General features: G+C 41.1%; 1 protein-coding gene across 4 annotated transcripts in view; it reads right to left on the reverse strand.

The window, feature by feature from the left end:
- LOC101467118 (C-terminal-binding protein 2) overlaps nucleotides 1-20,858 on the reverse strand; it is a 94,332-nt gene that overhangs the window by 55,454 nt on the left and 18,020 nt on the right. Inside the window, exon 1 of one of the 4 annotated variants that reach the window (XM_076887585.1) lies at nucleotides 6,149-6,164. The exons of the other annotated variants lie outside the window; for them this stretch is intronic. The gene's annotated coding sequence lies outside the window, so the exon portion shown is untranslated. Of the gene's footprint in view, nucleotides 1-6,148; nucleotides 6,165-20,858 lie in introns of those variants that run through there. 4 annotated transcript variants of the gene reach the window in all.

Here is a 20,858-nt window from a genome sequence, read left to right on the forward strand (position 1 = left end):
CTCTGAGGTCTCTCGCACAGAGTTATCAATCACCGGCCCTTGTTCCAGGGCCATCCACTTGTGTGTGTGTGTGACATAAAGAGTGAGAGCGACAGAGAGGGTGGGAAGTTGAGAAGAGGAGGATTCACAGAAGCTAACAAGACCCGCACAGAGGCCAAACCTTCCCCATCTATATGCCTGTTTCTTTTCTGTTAGACAATCAACTATAAGCTGTGGTTTGAGAACTGTTTCATTTTCCAAAAAAAAAAAAGAAGAAAAACTCACATGAATCAAGAGTTCAATTTCTCAATACTATAAAAGAAAAAGTGAAACAAGCCTGACAGTGCAGCCAGCAGTGCATGAGAGGGTATTTAGGCAGGAATTTTGCACACTCAATTCAAACACAAAGGTCATATACATGAATCTTAATATTTAAGAGCTATTAAAAGTCAGATGATCGATAAAACTCCCCCGCTTGCGTGGCCACAGCTCACTGAAAGGGAAACATTTGCGCGCGAGACACCAAAACATTAAATGAACGAATCCATATCTGTGACAGCCGGCTCTGTCTCCCAAGGATGGCTTCACCCGTGAGCACAATCACAGTCTGCAAACTCTGCTCAATGTCAGGGGCACACAGAGATCCCTGTCAGAGTATGTATGGTACGCAGATGTGGGGGAAGGGCAGTCAGTTAGCGGGGGTTTCGAATACAGCACAAAGACAAACAGTCTCAAATGACTGATCTCGTTGTAAAGTGATTTATGACAGAAGAAAACACCAACAAATCAATAAGAAAAGGCCGTCTCAGGACCCCTTCATTTTTTCACACCTCCTAGTATTATTACAACTGAAATAGGGAGATTGTTTGCTAAGCTTAAGCATATTTTTAAAGTTTTATGCAGCTGCTGGGTGCTGAACTTTTGAAGTTTTAACCTATAATCCATTATTATTTTCTCGACTTAAATTAAATTTTTTATTCAATGTTATTCTTTTATCTGGCTCATGTTATATTAATTTATTAATGTATCGGTTTAACAAAGTTAAAGGTTACGTGTTTTTATCACACATATGTGAATAAAAAAGTAACACATATGCTGCCATAGATATGTTTAGTGGTTTTAATACCATTTAACTTCCTGAGTTGGCACTGACATAGGGGGCGTGTCTAAGCTTAATCTATGTGCAGCGGCGCAGCGATCAAGCACAACGTTAATGACACAGACATGTGAAGTCAATAACTCTGATCATCTTCCTAGAAGGACTCTTTGGTCCTCGTGTGGCTATTAACCTTCACATTTATATGGAGGCATATGTGAGGTTACAACAGAGAGCAGGTGAACAGTTTATAGACACCGCATGTTGCTGATGACAAGTCATTGAATTGAGCAATAATGCAGGTGGTATAATGGAGATTCGGATCTGTGCAATTCTGGTTTTAGTTATCAGAAAGATGTATATCAGATCAGGAAGTCAATAGCCATGTGACTCTCTAAGCCAATCGTCTGCCAAACAAATGACCTCTATTTCCTTTAATGTACTGAGGAAGACCACAAGGCTGAGACATAAAGTAAGTGACATCATTTGGTTTTGTGGCTTTGTTTGACCTTTTTTTAAGGCAGAAGAAACTGTTAGGTGATCTTGTGATTGGCATTTTGCGCTCTACTTTGATCTTTTATTCACCGAACAATTAATTAACACATCAAAAACCCAACGTATACAGTCATCAATAATGAAAGCATTAATTCTATTCTGTCCTGGTTATTCTCCACCCAACATTGTGATTTTAACCATAGGAGGATGTGAAAAAAAAAAATAATCCAAATTAAATTCATTTGTTGCAGCATCATCTTGTAATGCGATGAAATTTAATGATGATGAAATAAGAAAATAATTTTGCTTTGGTAAATAGATATGAGCAACGTCCCTGACCGACTTTCATTAGATAGCAATAATTACATGCTTTATCAGACAGGGTGGGGGTGTACAGACTGAGCAAAGGCAATCTCACACTGTCAAATGAGTCACTCGAGTTACAGCATCACTTCATGTGTTGACACAGATCAGTGTGATTAGAAAAGCTTTAAAAACAGAGCACACAGGATGTTTTATTTTAAGAAAGACAGAAATATATTTAGACAGGCAGGAGTAGTTAAAAAGCTAAACTGAAAGCTAAACTGAAGGTTGGACGGTATGAGAGTGTCTGAGGATGAGTTTGGGAGATTGAATAATTAAAAAGGTCAGGCTACCTGCCTGCTGCGTGTCGCTTCACACACGCCGGCATGCACACTCGCGGTTCTAAGAGAGACGCAACGCACAGTAGGACAAAGACTGAAGAGAGACATCATTTGGGGGAATGATCATTTTCCCTAGAACACAGTGCAGTTTGTGAACTAATTGGGTGAATCCATAATTAATTTGCTGACATTAAGCCTTGGGGTCTGCTCCAGTAAGGCTTTACTTTCTAAGGATTTGAGCAAGTGCTAGTGAAGCCCTGGGCTTGCTGCTGAAGGGGGAGTCTCTTTTTTCTTCACCAGACAGGTTCTGACATTTATATATCTAACGGTGATACATTTCCACAAACGTCAGTTAATGCCCGACAGCGTGGGGATTCATTTATTGGGGATTTTCTCAATGAAACATTTAAGTGATAGATAAATCCAGAAAATCCACACTCAGCATGTTTCCAATCCACATCAAAAGCAAACAGGCCTAGGTTTTATTTCTCAGGGTCAAAACATGAGAGTTTTCAGCCACTGACAATTGCATACACTGACTCTTAATGCTTAGACTAAAATATGATAGCTGCTGAGACTTCTGCTTGATTATTCTAAAACAACAAGTTGCACTTTTTGTCTAATTTGTCGGTCAATATAACTCACTGGATGCTTCAGATTAGGGCTGTTATAATGATATATCGTTTGTTTCGCGGTGTCTCAAAATAAACTGTTTACGGCAATATTTTTTCTCAGTTTTGATGGTCACTGTAGTGGCTATATTAATTTCTTAAAGTTCTCTCTTTCTCTTATATTTATTATAACCACACTATGGATGGACAAGCACCTGTTTTTATGTTTTGTCGTTAGCAACAACGACGGTAACACCATCGCGTCCGCTTGTTTATGTACCACATAAACCTTTCACAATAAAGCTCAAGATCCTGTTGAGACTTTTCAAAATAAACTGAATCACGTGAAAGAGCAGATTATTTACGGATGAGAAGTAAAAAAAAGAGCCGCCAGGTGCTAAAAAATAAACCTTAGACTCAAACGTTAGAACAGGCTTTTCCCCGCAGCACGCCGTGTAATAAATACTCACAAAGAAAACAGCGGCTGTTACAACTTATGTCTAAAAATGTATAGTTTCATGCATCGGTTAAAACACTCTACTCCAGCTACATGACGCGCAGCTGGAAACACTTCCCACAAGACGAGCTGCCCGAGATTCACATAATTTACAGAAAATGTTACATTTTTATATCGTTATCGGGATGATAGAATTCTTATATCGGGATATGAGATTTTGGTCATATCGCACAGCCCTACTTCAGATATAACAGTTGTACCTGTTTAACTGTTTGTTAATGCAGATTATCTAATCAGCCAATCAATGGCAGCAGCTTGATGGCTTTACGCATGTAGACATGACAAAGATGACATGCTTTAGTTCAAACTGAGCATCAGATTGGGAAGAATACCCAGACTGCTTCAAGCTAACATGAAGGAAACAGCTACTCAAATAATCATTCGCTACAACCAGACTATGCAGACGAGCGTGTAATGTTGTGGGGGATCATTTCTTGGGAAACCACAGCCTCCTTACTATCAATCAATCAACATATAACTGCAACAGCCTTCCTAAGTATCGCTGCTGAACATGACCACACAGTACCCATCCTCTGATGGCTGCTTCCAACAAGATAACACACCATGTCACAAAACTCCAATCATTTCAAAATGGCTAACTGAATATGACAATGAGGTCACTGTTTTCAAATGGCCTCCCCAGTCACCAGATCTCAATAGAGCATGTGATGCTATCATGTCAATATGGACCAAAAACTCCAGCAACTTGCTGAATCTCTGCAATGAAGGATTAAGACAGCTCTGAAGGGAAAAGGAGCTCCAGGCCAGAACTAGCAATGTGTGGTATTGCATATGTCAGAATTATAACAAAAAGTTGCTCTAGTAACAAACCAATCAGCGATTAGTTTTCGGTGCTTATCTATTAGACCTGAAACCATTATTAAATAAAAATGAATGACAAACAGGAACAGAATATTAATCCAAATCTTCTGATAATGAAAACAAATGGAGATCGCAGCTCATAGTATTTGTAATTGCTTTAAAAGGATTCCCTTCATATGGCACTCGTTTTCTCACACGAGCTACTGCACTTACTTGATTGAAACAAGAAATGAGCCTGGCACATACATCCCACAATTGTTTATCATGTCTAATCCAATAAAGATCCAGATTACAAACTTGTGAACATTTTCTATTAGGAAAAACAAATGTGGAGACTGCTGAGGCTTGGCACAGGTACACGCTCGTAGCTCTTTCTAGTTTGAGCTGATTTCAATATTTGTTTAGTAATTATGACGAAAAATCTTCAACAGCTGCTGCGGTTTTTTTAAAATATAAAATAATAAGACGCGTGGTGCAGATCTTCAATGATTAAAATGAGGTACTACAGGATTAGATGGGAATAGTCTCTTGATTTAGAGTTGTTTGAATTGCATTATGTAACTACGAACCCATCCACTGTTTGGCAATCTTTTATAGTCAATCGATACACATTTTCAGTATCTGGCAAAAACACAGAAACCACAGTGAAACAACAAGGATTTTATCAATCTTCAAATGGAATGAATCCGGACAATGGGGTATTGATTTACTTTTGATGATGAACGAGTTTCTGAGTAAAAAAAAAACAGCAGTGAGAGGCAGTGTATTTTATCTGTATTGAAAGGATGGTTAGAAAGTTAGATTATCTAACTGGTTATTTTTAGTAAGTTGCCAAATTATGTCTCATACAGAAAAGCTTTATGTGATCTTTCAAAAGACATGTCAAATACAATTTAAAGTCTGTATTTATCTTAGTTTCTTTCCCAGCTGACGCTACAATTTCAATGCAATGTCTCAATTTGAGCTCTGCGAGGATCTTTGCCAAAACAGTAAAAACACAAAATAGCAGCTTTAAGATAGAGTTGGACAACTTATGCAGTTACTTCTCCTGACTTAATTTCCCTGTGGAGTTTGACAGGAAAATTGTGAGACGAGACAACCGGTTCAGGTTATCTGACAGTGTGCAGCAGGAAAACGCACAGCAATATCCATCCCTCTTACTGCTGATTCCTATCAAAAGCTGAAGCTCAGCAAGCCTCTTCAGAGACTCCGAAATGAAAACCTCCTCAAAGCGAGCTAAAGTTCACACTTCCAACCAAAGAGGCACACTTCACTTGGAAAAATACCTCTATCCTCTCAATTTCCTTTAGAAATAACAAACACTAGTCTCAATGACAAGGTTGTTTACTATTGAAATCTCAAACCATTATTACCCCCTTGTTATTTTCTTCAAAAAAGGCCTGTGTTTTCCTTCCACTAGAGCCCCCTTTGAACAATGGAGACCATTTTTCCCTTTCAAATGCTGGAGTTCCTCTAGAGGTAAATCTGTCAGCAGTGGGCCAAAACAAAGAAAGAGAAAACAGGAAGGTGTGGACACCCTCCAGCACCAACCCGGCTCAACTATTAATATCAACTTTCATGCCTAAGATCCTCAGCACCTCAGGCTGTGGAGAGTGTGATTTCCATGAACCAAACAAGGCCTGTGACAGCGTAGGCAGGTGACAGCTTGACACACTTATATTTAGCTTGGTAAGCATGCTAAAGTGAATGCCTTCAGACTCCAGAATTGTTGAACTACTGCTATCAGTAATGAAAATTTAGTCTCAAAATGTATTCCACTGTAGCCCACCTTGTGCTATTTACGTCCAATCAATAAAATCTTGTTTCTCAGTGTTCCAAAGGCTGGGGTTATCAGCACACAGCACAGCCAGAGCCAAAGCTGAAAACACTTCCCAGTACAGGAAAACGCCTGCAGCGTGCCAACCTGGTGAGCAGAGGGAAGGTGTGGCCTGCCTTGTGAGGGTGAGGTAAGAACTGCACTCACCACCAGCCTGGTGTCAGTGAGAGGCCAGGCTCCGGCTCAGACAGCCTGCCAGAGTCCAGCCGGCTTAGCCTGGCTCCCTCTGGGTCCTTCCAGGAAGAGCCAGCATGATTCAGAGCTTCCTGATCCAGGAGAACGAGGTTCTTCCACTCCCCCAAGAACGTGCCCATGAACACGCCCACACACACACACACACACACACACACACACACACACACACACCCTTCTCCCTGTGGACGATGAAACGGCCAACTCCGTGCTGTTCTTGGGCTTACATTGGGTGGAAGCCAAGTCAAACAACATGTTGATAAAGTCCAGAGCAGAGTGGTGAGAGAAACACAGAGAAAGAGAGTGAAGGGTGTGCTGCAGCAGACATGAGATTCACACTGCCATGAACATTTACGGATGATTCCAGATTGTCGAACGTTTTGTAGTTTTGACAATCAATTTGTTTGGTAATGTGTTCAAAGAAAAAGGAAAACCTAATTGCTGAAACGTGGTAACGTGATATGTGTGGCCAGGAAATTCATGTTTTAAATCAACTCAGTCATTCACGCTAACTGTAACATTACTACAAACCCTGTGCACTGCAAACATCCACCACTGTATAAATACTGACTTCCTAGTTCACCTGCCATCTGATGTATTTGGCGCACACAGTTTTCACCCACTGATTAAGTGGGTTTGCTTGCCATTTATTATATCATCTGACTGATGTTATACGTTATATAACTAACATCAGTGATGCTCATAACTACAAAAAAACTCATGCATTGTAATTAACGGATATTTTCCTTTAAATGCAGCATCAGCAGTGTGGTTTGTCTGCTCCCACAGCAGTTTTACTGGCTACATTTTGGAGAACCACAGCCAATAATTAACTAACAGGAGAGCTTTTCATCCGAGCCCCCTTGGAAGGGCTTGCAACACAAGGTTGGCCTACCTCTCTCTTTACCACCACATCCTATCATTTCAAGCTCTACTAATATGCCATGCTTCAAGGGACCAAGACTGACAGACACACATACAGACACACACGGCTCAGTCAATTAGTACTGGCCCAACCTTGCAGCTGAGAGATAAATGGTGTAAAGTCTCAGCAGGCTTTTGCGTGAAGCTGTGCTCCTTGTCCGCCGTATGTAGAACAGCTCTCTGGAGGCAGGCTAGCCGCAACGCCATGAAGCGATGCGGCAAGTGCAAGGCTGAGGAGGGCCTCAAAGTGCTCAGGCTTGTATTAATATATGACCACAAGGATTCTGAACTCCCTAATCAGAGCTAGTCTGAAAAGCTAGAGAAATGAGAGGTGGTGAGGTTTTCTGTTGGGGTGTAAAGCTCTGTACAGAATTTCAGGTCATTCCACTTACACCTCATTAACCATTTTTATGTGCAGTATGCTTATAACCCGTCTACTGCAAGAGATCTAATGTAAGTGACCAAGATGTTTTTTGGGGGGTGGAGTGGGGATGAAGACGGCAACTCAGACTGCATTTACACTGAGCCAGCTAAATCTGAAAATGCTGTTTAGCGTGTGTAATAGTGGGTTTTTTGTCCACATAACGCATGCAAACAAGGTAACATCTACATTTGTTCTTTTTTTTAGTAAATACACAAATCCCAGCCATCATCTAGTAAAGAAATTCTGCTCTCCTCATCTCATTGTTCTCATTTACATATATTCCCATCTTCTGTAGCGAGAGCTCATCGAGAATAAAATTGTAAGTTTATTAAGGGTTCGTAAAAGCTGTCCCTGCTCTGCTGCATTGCATCAATCAAACATCAGATTTACGATTTTCTTCAGTGAGGACAGGAAAATCCGCTTTTCCTGTCTTGAAGAAATGTGAAGTCTGTGGGGTCCAGCTTCATCTAACTGAAAGCTCCACCACAGTTTCGGTGTAATCTTGAAACTATCAGGTGGGGATCATCTGTTCTTCAGTAGCCACACTTTACCATTGAAAATTTCCAACAGGCTTTATGTCATCAGATCATTTTAACATAGCTGATCTCACACCACAGCTACTGCTTACAGATGCCCGTTTTGAGCTGTGGTCATAGCAAGTTTTAGTCAGCTCATTAAAAAACCATAGCACTTTTGAGTGGTTGATCCCCCATTTAAAATTATTTCTTGGGCATTTCAAAACTGCTGACATCATTTGATCAATTTTATCATTCTTTTTTTTCTATACACAAACACCTTTCTCACCCCGGCTCAACCACATACACAAATCTTCATAGCAGCACTCAGTCCAGAAGGACTCTCAAATAAGAAATAAAGATTGCCATTTCTGCACAAAATTTGTCAATACATGCCCCTAATGTGTATTTCATTTTTTGTGTTTAAGAAAAAAACAGTGTCCTTAATCCAGTGAGCTACAGAAGTAGGATTAGAAGACTTTCATTCTAGAAGAAGGCAACATCTGGCCAGTGAAGCCAAAAAACTCTTCCTGTGTAAAAGGCGGACTAAGGATCCCAAACATGGTAATCAACCAATCAGAGGAATGGAGTGTCAAGGATTAAAGATGCATTAAAATAACCAGTTCAAATGTTATGCAGTTGTGGACAGGAAAAAGACAAACTTCTATATCTGCGTAAATATCAAAGTCTTGATGGAGAATAATGAACCTTATGTAAACTGTAAACTGAATGAGTGGAAGGCAAGCAAAAGATAAGACTTTGTTAGTATTATGAATAACCCCCTGCCACCATTCCTCGTTAACGATGGCTGCCATTTTTCAGACATTCCTTTAAAGTACAGTTCTGACCACCACATTTGTGCATCTCCAACACATACTGGATCTCCTCCATTATGTCAAATGCTGACATTGAATTTCGTTTAAGGAAGAAGGTCCAAGAAGCCAAATTTGGCAAGTTGTGACTTAATGTTGTGTTGTTAACAGGTGTGCAATTTTCCCTTAGAGGCTGCCGATGTTACAGCAGAAGTCTGTGTTGACAGACACATTCATGATGCACGACCCTGATCTCCTGTTCGTGCCTCTTTAGGGCTGGGACACTGAACAGTGCTGTCTGGTTGGCTGGCATGAAAGTTAATGTTGTCTCTCTGTGCAAGGTCAGAGATAAATCCACAGATTCACATATGCAAGTGGTAAGAACAGAGAGATTTAAAAATAACAGCTATGCTGGAAGTGGTCCAGAAGTGCACAAAGAGACAACCTTGAAAGGGAGCTCTGCAGTCAGATGGAGTCACAGGAATGTTTAAATATTACCAATCACAATAGCTCAAACATGTGACAATAGGAACACCATGTGTGTTGACTTTCAAAAACACAGGTGACCACAGACTACAGGACTTCCTAAATTCTCATGTGAAATTCAAGCTTCTGAGCTTTCCATGGACCCACTGGAGACGTTCGTGTTGGGAATAACAGCAGGAGATTGTCTCAAGCAGCCAAGCTGGAGCCAGATGGAAAAAAAAGTTTTTCAATGTATCCAATCTGCAGAATGTTTGGTAAAATATCCATGTCTGAATGAGAAGAAAGATTGGTGCATGCAGAAGGGCACGATAAATGGAAAAAATGGGTTGTTAGCTGTAATTATTTTAGTGCGGACATGGTCTCAGTGGGAGGTGAGCCTGAGCAGAAAGTCCAGTATCCACTGATGTAGTAAAACAGGTGGATAAGCTGCATTATCTGTAACAAGATTACAATCCTTTTAAGACCCGACCCATCTCAGTAACAGGCGTTTCCCCCCAACTAGTGCATGCTGACATGTTATATATGGCTCTCACTCCCCACTAACTTTTCACAAGATGCCAATCCTATCAATGCACACACACACACACACACACACACACACACACACACACACACACACACACACACACACACACACACACACACACTTTTAAATCAACCTCCAATCCCAGCAGGGCGGAGCACATGCAGGTGTTGTGTTTGTGTGGGAGCATGAGTCCAACCACTGACAGCAGGATAGGGAAACACACACAAATGCACAAACACAATCTCACGCAGCAAGGTGAAAAATTACAGCGGGGAGGTACGCATGGCCTGGCGGATTAACTGCAGAATAAAAGTGCTGATGGGCAACAAAAGAGAAAAAACAGCTATTCATCACCCTGGCACAGGATCAAACTCACACACTTCTCAAATGCCCGCCTTGAGTTATTGTACAGCGTGGCTCTGGTGGCAGCTCCACAGATAAAGCTGCCCTACCTGAATTGATTAGAGTGCAGAAGCATCCACTCTTTCCAAAGATGGAGCATGTCTCTGCATCTCCTCAATACTAAAGTGCGAGAAATCAGTTAAAATGCATTTAATAGATAGTGTGGGATTTGTTTTTTTTTACTTTGTGTGACTGCTTTTAGGAATCATCAAACATGTGGCTGCATTGTAGGAGCTCTCACGAACAAATGCAATCTCTACGGTGTTGTCGCGTTTCTGCTGTTCCTGCATTTCTCTGAAGCTGACATGTGAGAAACTTAAATCATATATTCCATAACCAAACACCAAACCTTAACCTCAATCCATATAACCACCTCTAAAATAAAGAGAAATAACAAAGACAGATAACAAGCAAGTGCTTGATGGAAAAGCAGGCCAGCCACTCAGCTGAAACAGCTAGAGAGAGAGCTTAATCAAAGTGGTAAATGCTTCAAGTCAACCTTGTAGAAAAGAACTAGTACGTCCAGTCTTTGTGAAGGAGATCCAAAGCACTTGCACAAGCTTCAATTTATTCAACCCAATAAATAAATATAAGTTTAAATCTAGGGGTAAATGCTAAAGAATAAGCAGCCACAAGACTAAAGTTGGGGCAATGAACACTACTACAATGCCAGGGCAGGGGCTCTACATGCTGCTATTACACAATATATTTAAACACATGTATAAAAAATATGAATGTATTTATATAACCAGAGGAATCCTTTCAAGGAACTTTTCAGTCTACTAGTTTCTATAATATATTAAAATGTTGTACACCACTCTCTAAACCACTCACAATTATTTCGCTGCGGACAACTACAAGTGACAAATAAAGGCTTATTCATAGATGCTTCAGCTACTTGACTAATTTTCTAGGCACTAACATAAACTGAAGAGAAGTTTGGCAAACTTTACACTGCAAGCTGCCATCTGTTACAGTTAAGAGTCGCCTTTGAAAGACCAATCAAAGCATAATTTATCAACCATCAACACATCAAAGGCGGCCAGTAAACCATTATTATCAATATAATGTCATAAGCTTTATCTACAAATTTAGTATTAGTGTTCCGCATTTTAAACGCATCAAGTGTAGGATGAAAAGGGTACATAAAGATGTGCATATCTCTGTATTAGTGCAGGAAAAAGTCAATGAGATCTCCTGAGAGTACACAGTCCCTAACACAACGGACGAGGACACGAATCATGGCATTGTATTTACACTAAAGTCACACTGACCACCTCATCATTTAGGTCAGTTGTGCTGTCTGAGCAGCAGTGACACAGACCTCATGAAAACATACACAAAAACAATTTTTACACTGCTTAAAATCTAAATCGCCATCCCACAGATGTTTGGGTTTTTTGTTGGTATTTTTTTTTATAAGGAAACCATTGCTGCCAGAGATTTTTTTTTCTTAATCAGGCATGAGAGTTGACAGTGGCCTCCATTTCAACTCACTGGGTCACGGGGGTCGTCACGCCTTTTAAAGTGCAGAAAAGCCCTTGTCACTGTGCTAGGTTTCTCTCCTGTCTGCCACAAAATGTCTCCTGACACAAAGCCCTCGCACTCGTATCAGTGCACTCCCACAGCACTGCCAACAAATGTGACCTCCTTTTTCCCTCCCACTGCTAAAGTAAAACAGAAAAAAAAAACTTAACTCACCCCTACCTTGCCAACTGAAATAAAATAAATGAAAACAATGTGCTCTGCAACTCTGCCAGACCACGTAAAGAAGTAGGTTTTTTTTCTCTTTCTGCTAACTCCAGCTCGAGAGTTTCCATGTAAAAGTGAAGGTGACGGCTTCGACTTTATATTGAGTTGTGTTCAAGGCCTGGGGGGAAATGCTTTTCAGTGTTTATCTTTGGCTGGCTGGTCTTAGCCAAGGCCTCTGAAACACTGCAGAAACCCAACGCTGCCACTGCTCAAACCTGAAGGAAAACAAAGCAGAGCTTGCAAAGTGATGGCATGCCTTTGAACACAGAGTTACAAATGTGCAAAACATTTGTTTTGGGTTTTTGTACCAGATTGAGATTAATTAGACCTTTCTGCTTGAGCTGCACTTGTAATTTCAGATGACTTAATTGAAATGTCAGAGCAAAATGCCTGTTAGTGTAGTTTGTTAACTACAGTTGTTTTTCTTCATACACGCTCATAATCAAATGATTTTAGCAGGGCTCAGCTATTCACTTAATTGTTCCAGTCATTTATCAAGCACACATACCAAACATTCATTGGTTCCAGCTTCCCAAATGTGAACATTTGCTGCTTTTCGTCATTTTCTTTTCACTTCCTACCAACACAGAGAACATCTTCTCTGACAAAACATGCAAGTTAAACACATTACATTATTCTGCAACCTTGTGCTCAACGTATTTCACATGTTAACTGCAGCTCTACATTTCAGGTACTTCTGTATACACTATGTGGTATAATATGCAAACAATGCCTTCTGAGGTGTGACCTTATCCATCTGCTCACAAAAGCATACAACAATCCTAGAGCACTAACACATGCCACCCCCACACACCACACACAGAGGTCTGCCCAGAATAAATAAGTGCACACAGAGCAGGGCCCCATTGCCCTGCAGAAGCCACTTCACCGGTTGCTTTAGTAGCCAGCATTTCCCCCCGAATTATAAAAGCACAAGGCTTAAGTCAGCAGGGAGGTTGGGGAGGGGTTGGCCCCTTGTGGGGATGACCTTAGTGAACTTGGTGATGGGGGGTGATGGCAGGATGTGACCGCAGGGCGAGGACCAGGAGACTTTAGAATGGAGGTAGGGAGAAAGATGGAGCGTTTGAGCGTACTGGGCTGTTGTGCTGGCATCGACCAAGCTTAGTGGGTTTTTTTCCTTGCTGAAAAGGGACACAAACTGTTGAAACTGCAAGAATTACTTGCTGAAGACGGACACTCTTTCACCTAAATTAACTTCCAAAGAGCTGAGGAGAGGAGCTGGGGGTGGGGACAGTTTGTAGAGTAGGTGACAGGCAGAACAGAAGTGTGTGTGTGTGTGTGTGTGTGTGTGTGTGTGTGTGTGTGTGTGTGTGTGTGTGTGTGTGTGAGTGAGGAAAGAGGCTCGCAATCTCTACAGAGAAAATGAACAAATCCACCCCACACTGCATCTGCATCACAGTGAATGCATGAAACGCATGAATTATTGCACAGAGCGGGTTGAATTAACTCAATATATCAAGCCAGGCCAAATAGTTCAGGGGTGAGGGGCTGTGTGCCTAAGCTGATGAGGGGGGGAGGGGAGTGCGTGTCATAGGGAGAAAGAGGAAAAAATAAAGTAACTCAACATTTCTATCTCCACTCATTAAAGTCAACCACTTCTCCCTCTCCAGTGCCATAAAGCTGTCAAATGGATCTCTGATTTATTCTGCCCTTGCCCAGGCTCCTGTCCTAACTATCGCAAGCCTCCAATTAATTTTTTTTTGTTGCTCTTCATCCCTTCCTTGTAAATGTAATGAGATTGCAGCACTGGAAACTGCTGACTCCTGTTAATGCACAATTCCTTAATAATACCGAAAGCTGGCCGCAAAAGCAGAGAGAAGATTCATGCTCACCCAGTAATAGCATTTTAAAGGTGCAGTTTTGTCAGGGATGTAATTAGCATTATTCACTGCAACATTTATTTAGTTTTTTACATCTGAACACTGCAGACTGACCAAAAATTCAAACTGGCTTAAGTAAACACGGAGTGTAATGTATGAAAGACTCCTTTGTGACAAATACAATTCTAGATGCCATCAGCGCTGCATCCATTTGCCCACCTACTCTTCACCCACTCAGCTGCTCCTCTTAACAGAGACGGATTTGATTTAGCTGTGAGCAGCTGTCAAGAGAAGTCCAGGAAAAAAAAAGAAAAAAATGTCACTATTTATAAGAGGTAAGATAATGAGGGGATCAGATAAGATAAAAAAGATTGCAGTAATTGCATTTGGCCAGAGATACTGTACAGCATCCTAACCTGCAAACAAGGTCAACAGCGCAGGGCTAATTGAGTCAAGATTTTAATTGCCCTAATCATAACTTTCAGGAATATCCAAAAAGAGACAACCGCCTACTGGCTGTGTCGATTGGTGCGATCCGAGTTGACCGTTATGGGTGGGCTGCAGGTGCACAGCAAGAGGTATTAAATAGAACTGGTCAAAGCTGAGCGCAGCTGGCAGGTGTTGGTGTCGAGGGAGTTTATTACCCTATAAACTATCTGAGACAATTCACTCACACTGTCTTCTGTGGGCAGCAAAAGCCCCGATTCAATTACTGCTGAACCTCAACATGGAGAGCCCTAAGAGACCGGTGAGGCTCGACTCATTGTTCTTCGTGTCACCTTCCTAAGCAGAAAGTACAATGCTGAATGCTCCAACTCGGCTGAAGAGAAATGAAAGAAAACTCCGCCAGTTGTAACCCAAGACACGAGCATACCTCTCGGAAATCAGAAGATTTGTGTGTTCACATGGGTGACTAATAACCCTTTTGTCTGCATAGAAAGTAGACTCGAGCAAGCTGCTGTGATTGACTGACATGTTTAGGACAATTACAAGCTTAAGGAAGTGAGCGTTTCCTGCTTGTTTTGTTTGTCCTTTGTTTGTGTACATGGAGAAGATTCATTAGGCCTCTGCATGGAGGATTTGAGGTCTGCGGAGCGAGAGGGACCCAGCCCAATTGAAGCATGTCAAATTAGGAAGAGAGGGAAAAAAAAAATCAAACCACTGCTACTGGGACTCATTAGAACCTCAACAAACAGTATTTTGTTGTGTATGTGTGTCTGCTTCTGTGTGCATGTACTAATAAAACAGAGGGGTAGCGTTGGCTTGTGTGGGGCTTTTTTTAGTTGTTTTCATCATAGTTTGTTTTACGAGGCACCGAAGCTGAGAGACTCTCCAAACAACTTTAATGAAAGTGAGGATCCAGCGGTCTCGTGGGAACAAAAGCGCTAAGAAAGAACTCCAACAGAATAACCGACGCACTGCGAAATTAAAAGCATCAGGTGACTTCAGGAAAATACCCAAGTTTCCTGGCTTTGAAAAAACAACAAGGACAGACAGAGTCACTGATACAAAGCAGTAGCCTTTCAGTGAAATGCTAGGCTGGCTCAATAATAAACATCTCTAGATGAGGTAATCAACGTCAATCCTTGTTTAAACATGGTGGCTGTTCTGTTTTCAACACCTGTGTTTCACTCAGCGTGGCTCCTGGCTATTTTGCACGTTTATAATTAGATAAATGTGAAGTGTGTTAAACATTTCTGCATAATAATGTGAAATTATCACAAAACATTCTTTGTGTAGCACACACGCTGATATACACATGTACCTTATTCAGGCATTTCCTTAGCAAAAAAGGAAATATACTCCTTGTAATCATAGAAAAACTGCAGCTGATGCATCTTTAGTACCCATAATGAAACAGAATAGGCAGCTAAGACGTACTTACGAGAGGTACTTAAATTATATCCATCACATTTGGATGATTCTAAGAGTTACTGAGTGCTAAGCTATATAAAGTGGTAGAGTTATATGGAAATGTAAAAAAATGTAGGCCTCCACCCACTCCTCCCACGATTTTGTTGTTACATAAGGAAGCAAACATAGGGAGGAACGAGTGAAAAAGACAGCAACTACAAACTTTTGGAATTCTAAATGTTTTTGAAGATAAGCTAAAGAGCTGCTACAAGACTAGCAGTTAGCATAAAGTGCAGCTTCAGCATATACACTGTTTATAAAAATGGCCAGTACTACCGTGATGTCATCCTATTATTTATGGACCGATGTCAGCCTTGACTACCTTTTTTCCCTGTTTTTATCGAAAGTCACCATGTTTGAAAGAGCGATAGGAGTGATATGTTTTCAGGTAATGCTAGCTAGCTTGATTAGCAGTTAGCAAGGCACATCCTATAACTATATGGATGCAATTAACAGACACAGATATCTAAGTAGTTGCATTAAATGCTCAAAGAAAGCATTTGATATAAGTTAGCTGATGTTTCTTTGGCTTTAGTTGGGCATTTTAACATAGGAGACTACATTTCTCAAATTTCGGAAAAAACGATATATTGCATGGTGGTGCAGTGGTTATCAATACCGCCTCACAGCAAGAGGGTACAAGATTTAAATCTGCCAGCCGGCTGGGTCCTTTCTCTGTGGAGTTTGGATGTTTTCCCTCTGGAGGAATTCCTGGGTTCTCTCCAGTTACTCCTGCTTCCTCACACAGTCCAAAGACATACATGTTAGATTCCAAGATGGCCCTAGGTGTGAATGTGAGTTTGAGTCAGTGCCTGTTTCTGTGTGTTACCCCTGCGTTAGACTGGTGTTCTGTCTGTGGTCTACCCCACTTCTTGCCCTGTAATAGGTGTGACAGGCTCTTACCCCCTAAAACCCTGAATTAGATAAGCTGAGGAAAACGGATGGAGGTATAGCTATACAGCTTACGTTCCAGCACAGTCAGTCCACAGCCACAGAGACAAGTACAAGTCATCACTTGCTCTCTCCACCACTGCAGTTGGGAATTCCAGATGGCTTTAATGCTACAACACATTCTGCATTAACAAAAGCTTTTTTTTTAATTGCCGCAGCACAACACAAAGTTACCCTTCTTCTGTACACTCAATGGCATAAAACAAACACACTATTGTGCCATTGTTTATAGCAATATTCTTGCTGATAATGAATGTAATCTGCACCCTGCTGTCTGAAGTGATTTAAAGAGAGGTTTAAAACTAACAAAACAGACTAAGTAGACCTACCAGATGATTTAATGCCCATGCAACTAGTCACAGAGCGCAGCTGTGAAAGTTAAGAAAGCTGAATAGCTGCAGGGGAAGAGAAGTACTTTAAACATTTACAGGAGTAAGTCAGGGTGCACCTTTCCGCCTAAGTCGGCATCGTGCTCTTTACAGGGGCCGCCAAGCATGGCAGATATGAGACTTACATCTAGAAGTACTTCAGCCTCCTGTGATGAGAAAGTGAAGCCAAATTTACTATTGAATGGGGAAGAGGCATACGCTGCCCCATTGATCTCTGGGGATCCTGGGAGGCTAATCTATCCTAAGGCATTTTAAAGCTGTGCTCACTTTACACAGTAGCTGCCGAACAACTCCCACAACCTCAGTTACTATCCAAAAGCTTACCACTGCAGACTTCCCCCTTCTCTACAGCTCTGCTTTTGCTGCACTCTGTGCAAGTATACCTGTGATATCTCCCCTCTAAACCCAGAGAGGCGTGGCATTTCCTGTCCCTGTCTCACCTACTTACCCCTGCCCCTCCCTCGTATCCCTCTCCCTCATTCCTTAGATCATTTCAAAGGGCCACGCAGATCAAAGCTGGTCCCTTTTTTTTTGGACCTGGACAGGAATGGGAGATGTATTTAGTTAATCATTTATTTGATTTAAAAAAAAAAAAGAAAGGAAAAAAAAGACCCCACCCCTTCTCGCCCATGCAGTTTCTGTCTTACCACTCATTTTTCCCCTGCTATCTGCATCCTCCTGAGGCCCTGCCTGCCACCTCTCCAGGCAGTTTTTAATATGCAGAGAAAATAAGCTGGCCGTTCTCTTCAGGCAACGGATGGGTGAAAGGCCTAGGGAATATGGTTCAGCTACACAAGAACACTCGCTTCTGATGGATTAACCCTTCCCACGCTGAGATATGAAGCAGTGTCTGAAAATTACCTAGCTGGGACTGAGTGTGCGTAACTCCAAATGACAGACAGATACACCATTAGATTTGATTTAGGTTGTTTGCTGTGCTGCATTTACAAAGTGTACTTACTGCTTTTACTGCTTTGCAGCAAAGCCAATAATGAATCCATCATCTTGAGCTGTACATTGTCAGTGATAGATATTATCAGCTACAGACAATGTGAATCAGAGCAAATCATATGTATGGAGTGGTTACAATACAAAACACATTCCTCATCCTGTGCTAAATCATGATTAGTGTCAAATACAGGTGAACAATCTGTCTTTTGGTCTTTCTCATCACATGCACGCACACACACCTCAGCTGACCGGCCTCCAGCAGGAGGGGTGACCCCGTGAAAAAGCTTCATCACTCTCTGCCCGGCAAATGGACTGTGGCCTGAGGTAGATAATGGCATAATGAACCCACAGCAGCCTGGAGTGACATTTTTGGCCATGGGCGGCGAGAAGGTCTTAGATGGAGGCAATGAGTGTGCAAACACACACGCACACAAAGGATGATGACGTGTCTGTAGTATCCATCATTCTGGCACTCTCCTAGTTACCCGCTGATGTGTATTAGCTGACTCCTAATTCGGTCTCAAGGCTTAAAATTTTATCATGTTTTATAGAAGAGCTTTAGCCACGATATTAAAATAAAAAAAATTCCAAGTATAAAAAATGTTCACATTTTCCGTCATTTAGTAAATAGGGGAATATTTTGACATTTTGTTAAAAGAGAAGGGCATCTCAACTCTCACGTATAAACAGTAAACCACAGGTTGGAGATGATTTGCTCAGCCTGTCTGTCTTGGTGATGCAGTTATTTTGAAGCTTGTATCTAACGAACTGGGAAAGAGCCAGAACATAAAGACTGCATGAAAAAAAGAAGCTTTTTTTGGCCTTTCAATCCAGAGTGCCAACGTGATAAATATTACAAATTTTCATAACAGAAAGCCAAGAATCTGCATCTTGGCTATGATGTCAAATAGATACCCTCACCACAAAACAGCTGAAACTGGAATGAAATCCAAATGTAACCCCTGATACAAACGATCTGTAAATATCTGTATAAAATTGATTTAATTCATAATATAAGTCAAATCTACAAGAAAGCTTAAGATTAAACATTTAAATTACACCTAATTGGAGACCATTTATATAATTTTGTGATCTAAGAGACAAAATGTAGACAGCAAGAGACTGATAATATATAGTCTGCCAAAAGCGAAAGAAAAAAAATGCTGCTTTGCTCAACATCCTTTCAAAGTTGAAGTGCATTTTCTTGGGACCTGGTTCATTCTCAGCTCTGCTGTACAATAAATGATTGACAAGTGTTCTACTTTACTGAGACATCAACACAAACCCTTCTAGCACCTGCTCAAAATGAACACATCGTATCCTGCTGAGCTGTCATTGTAATAACCTTCACATGTTTTTGACATGTCAAATATTAATAATACCAGCATTGAAATCTCTGAATACATAATCATTGACATTCATTCGCCACATTTATTTAACTTACTGTAATTTTTAGAATGAAACGTGGCAAATGAAAATATCTGTTAGTACTTTATTTTGATTTTATCGTCATTTTCCGTAAAGAATACAGCTTTAAATATGTGAGTTACATTATATGACCAAACAGAGGTGCACAATTAGAGATGTTGAACCTAGTGTAGCGTTTAGCAGCCTAATGGCCTACTTGACATTTGACAGCAGGTATTCTGTCAAGTATTCACTCTACTTGTTGATGTAATCTCCATCCTTGGTAGTGAGATAAAATGGAGCCAAATACAAAGGTTGAATCATTTACAGCTTCTCTGGCTTAACGTACCACTTGTGTCTGAGCTTTAGTTATAGATGACGGGGAGGCCATATCATCTCACACAGCCTCAGAGCCCCTGCTGTCTGTGAAAACAGAGCTGGCATGATGTAAGCTAAAGGTTCCCCCCTTTCTTCCCCTTTCACTGTCTGACCTAGATGTGTATGTATGCATGCACTGGTGTGGAACTGTATGTGTGTGAATCTGCACTGGGTGGTCCAGTCTGATTTCGTTGTACACGCTGACTGTGAGCTAATACTTTCTGTCCGATTCACCTGGGACGTTCTACATCTTCTGCGAGCCTTGGTTGGTCTGTTCTGAATATCGAGAAGAGACATGAGAAGTGGACCCCACGCAGGGAAGAGACGGACGGAGTGTAGAAGAGAGAGCAAATTAAACAAAAGAGACAGGAGGGAAGAGCCCAGATGAGCCGTAGAGTATAGTCGGTCAGGCAGAAGTGGGCCAAGCTGGTGTTCCACTCGTGAGATGACACACATACAGACTGCTCCAACTGACTAGAGACAAGCCTTGCAGTCTACCTCTTCCTTTTTCTTTTTCCCTTATACAAACGCACATCTACAGATTTCAAATCCCAAGGGTTTTCAGGGCTCCATGCTGATGTTGAGAAAAATCAAGCTGACTAAACAAGGAGACAACTCAATTTAGGTGGGATGAGAAAAGGTGTGCCATGCCACAGGGTGATGCCATGAAATTATATGCTCTTATCTGACAAAGCTATCCCAACTTTTGCTTCCTCAGCTAAGCGGGAGCCCAGGGATGAAACCAACTAGCCTGCTTTTATTATCAACAAATCTCTCATTAATTATTCAATAAGAAGTAGACAACAAAAGAAAACTATTATTTAAGCTTCACTAGTGCACATTAATATGCATATTATTTAAAAAGAAGCAGAAAATCTTCCCTTTTTGCAGAGTAACAAAGTGTTAGGCACATTTGCTTGCTAAATGCTAATATCTATAAACAGATATCTGCATATGATTATGCAAATCTTTAGACAAGGGAGACGATTTATA

This window comes from Maylandia zebra, linkage group LG8, assembly GCF_041146795.1.
Source record: "Maylandia zebra isolate NMK-2024a linkage group LG8, Mzebra_GT3a, whole genome shotgun sequence".
NCBI classification, from domain to species: domain Eukaryota; kingdom Metazoa; phylum Chordata; class Actinopteri; order Cichliformes; family Cichlidae; genus Maylandia; species Maylandia zebra.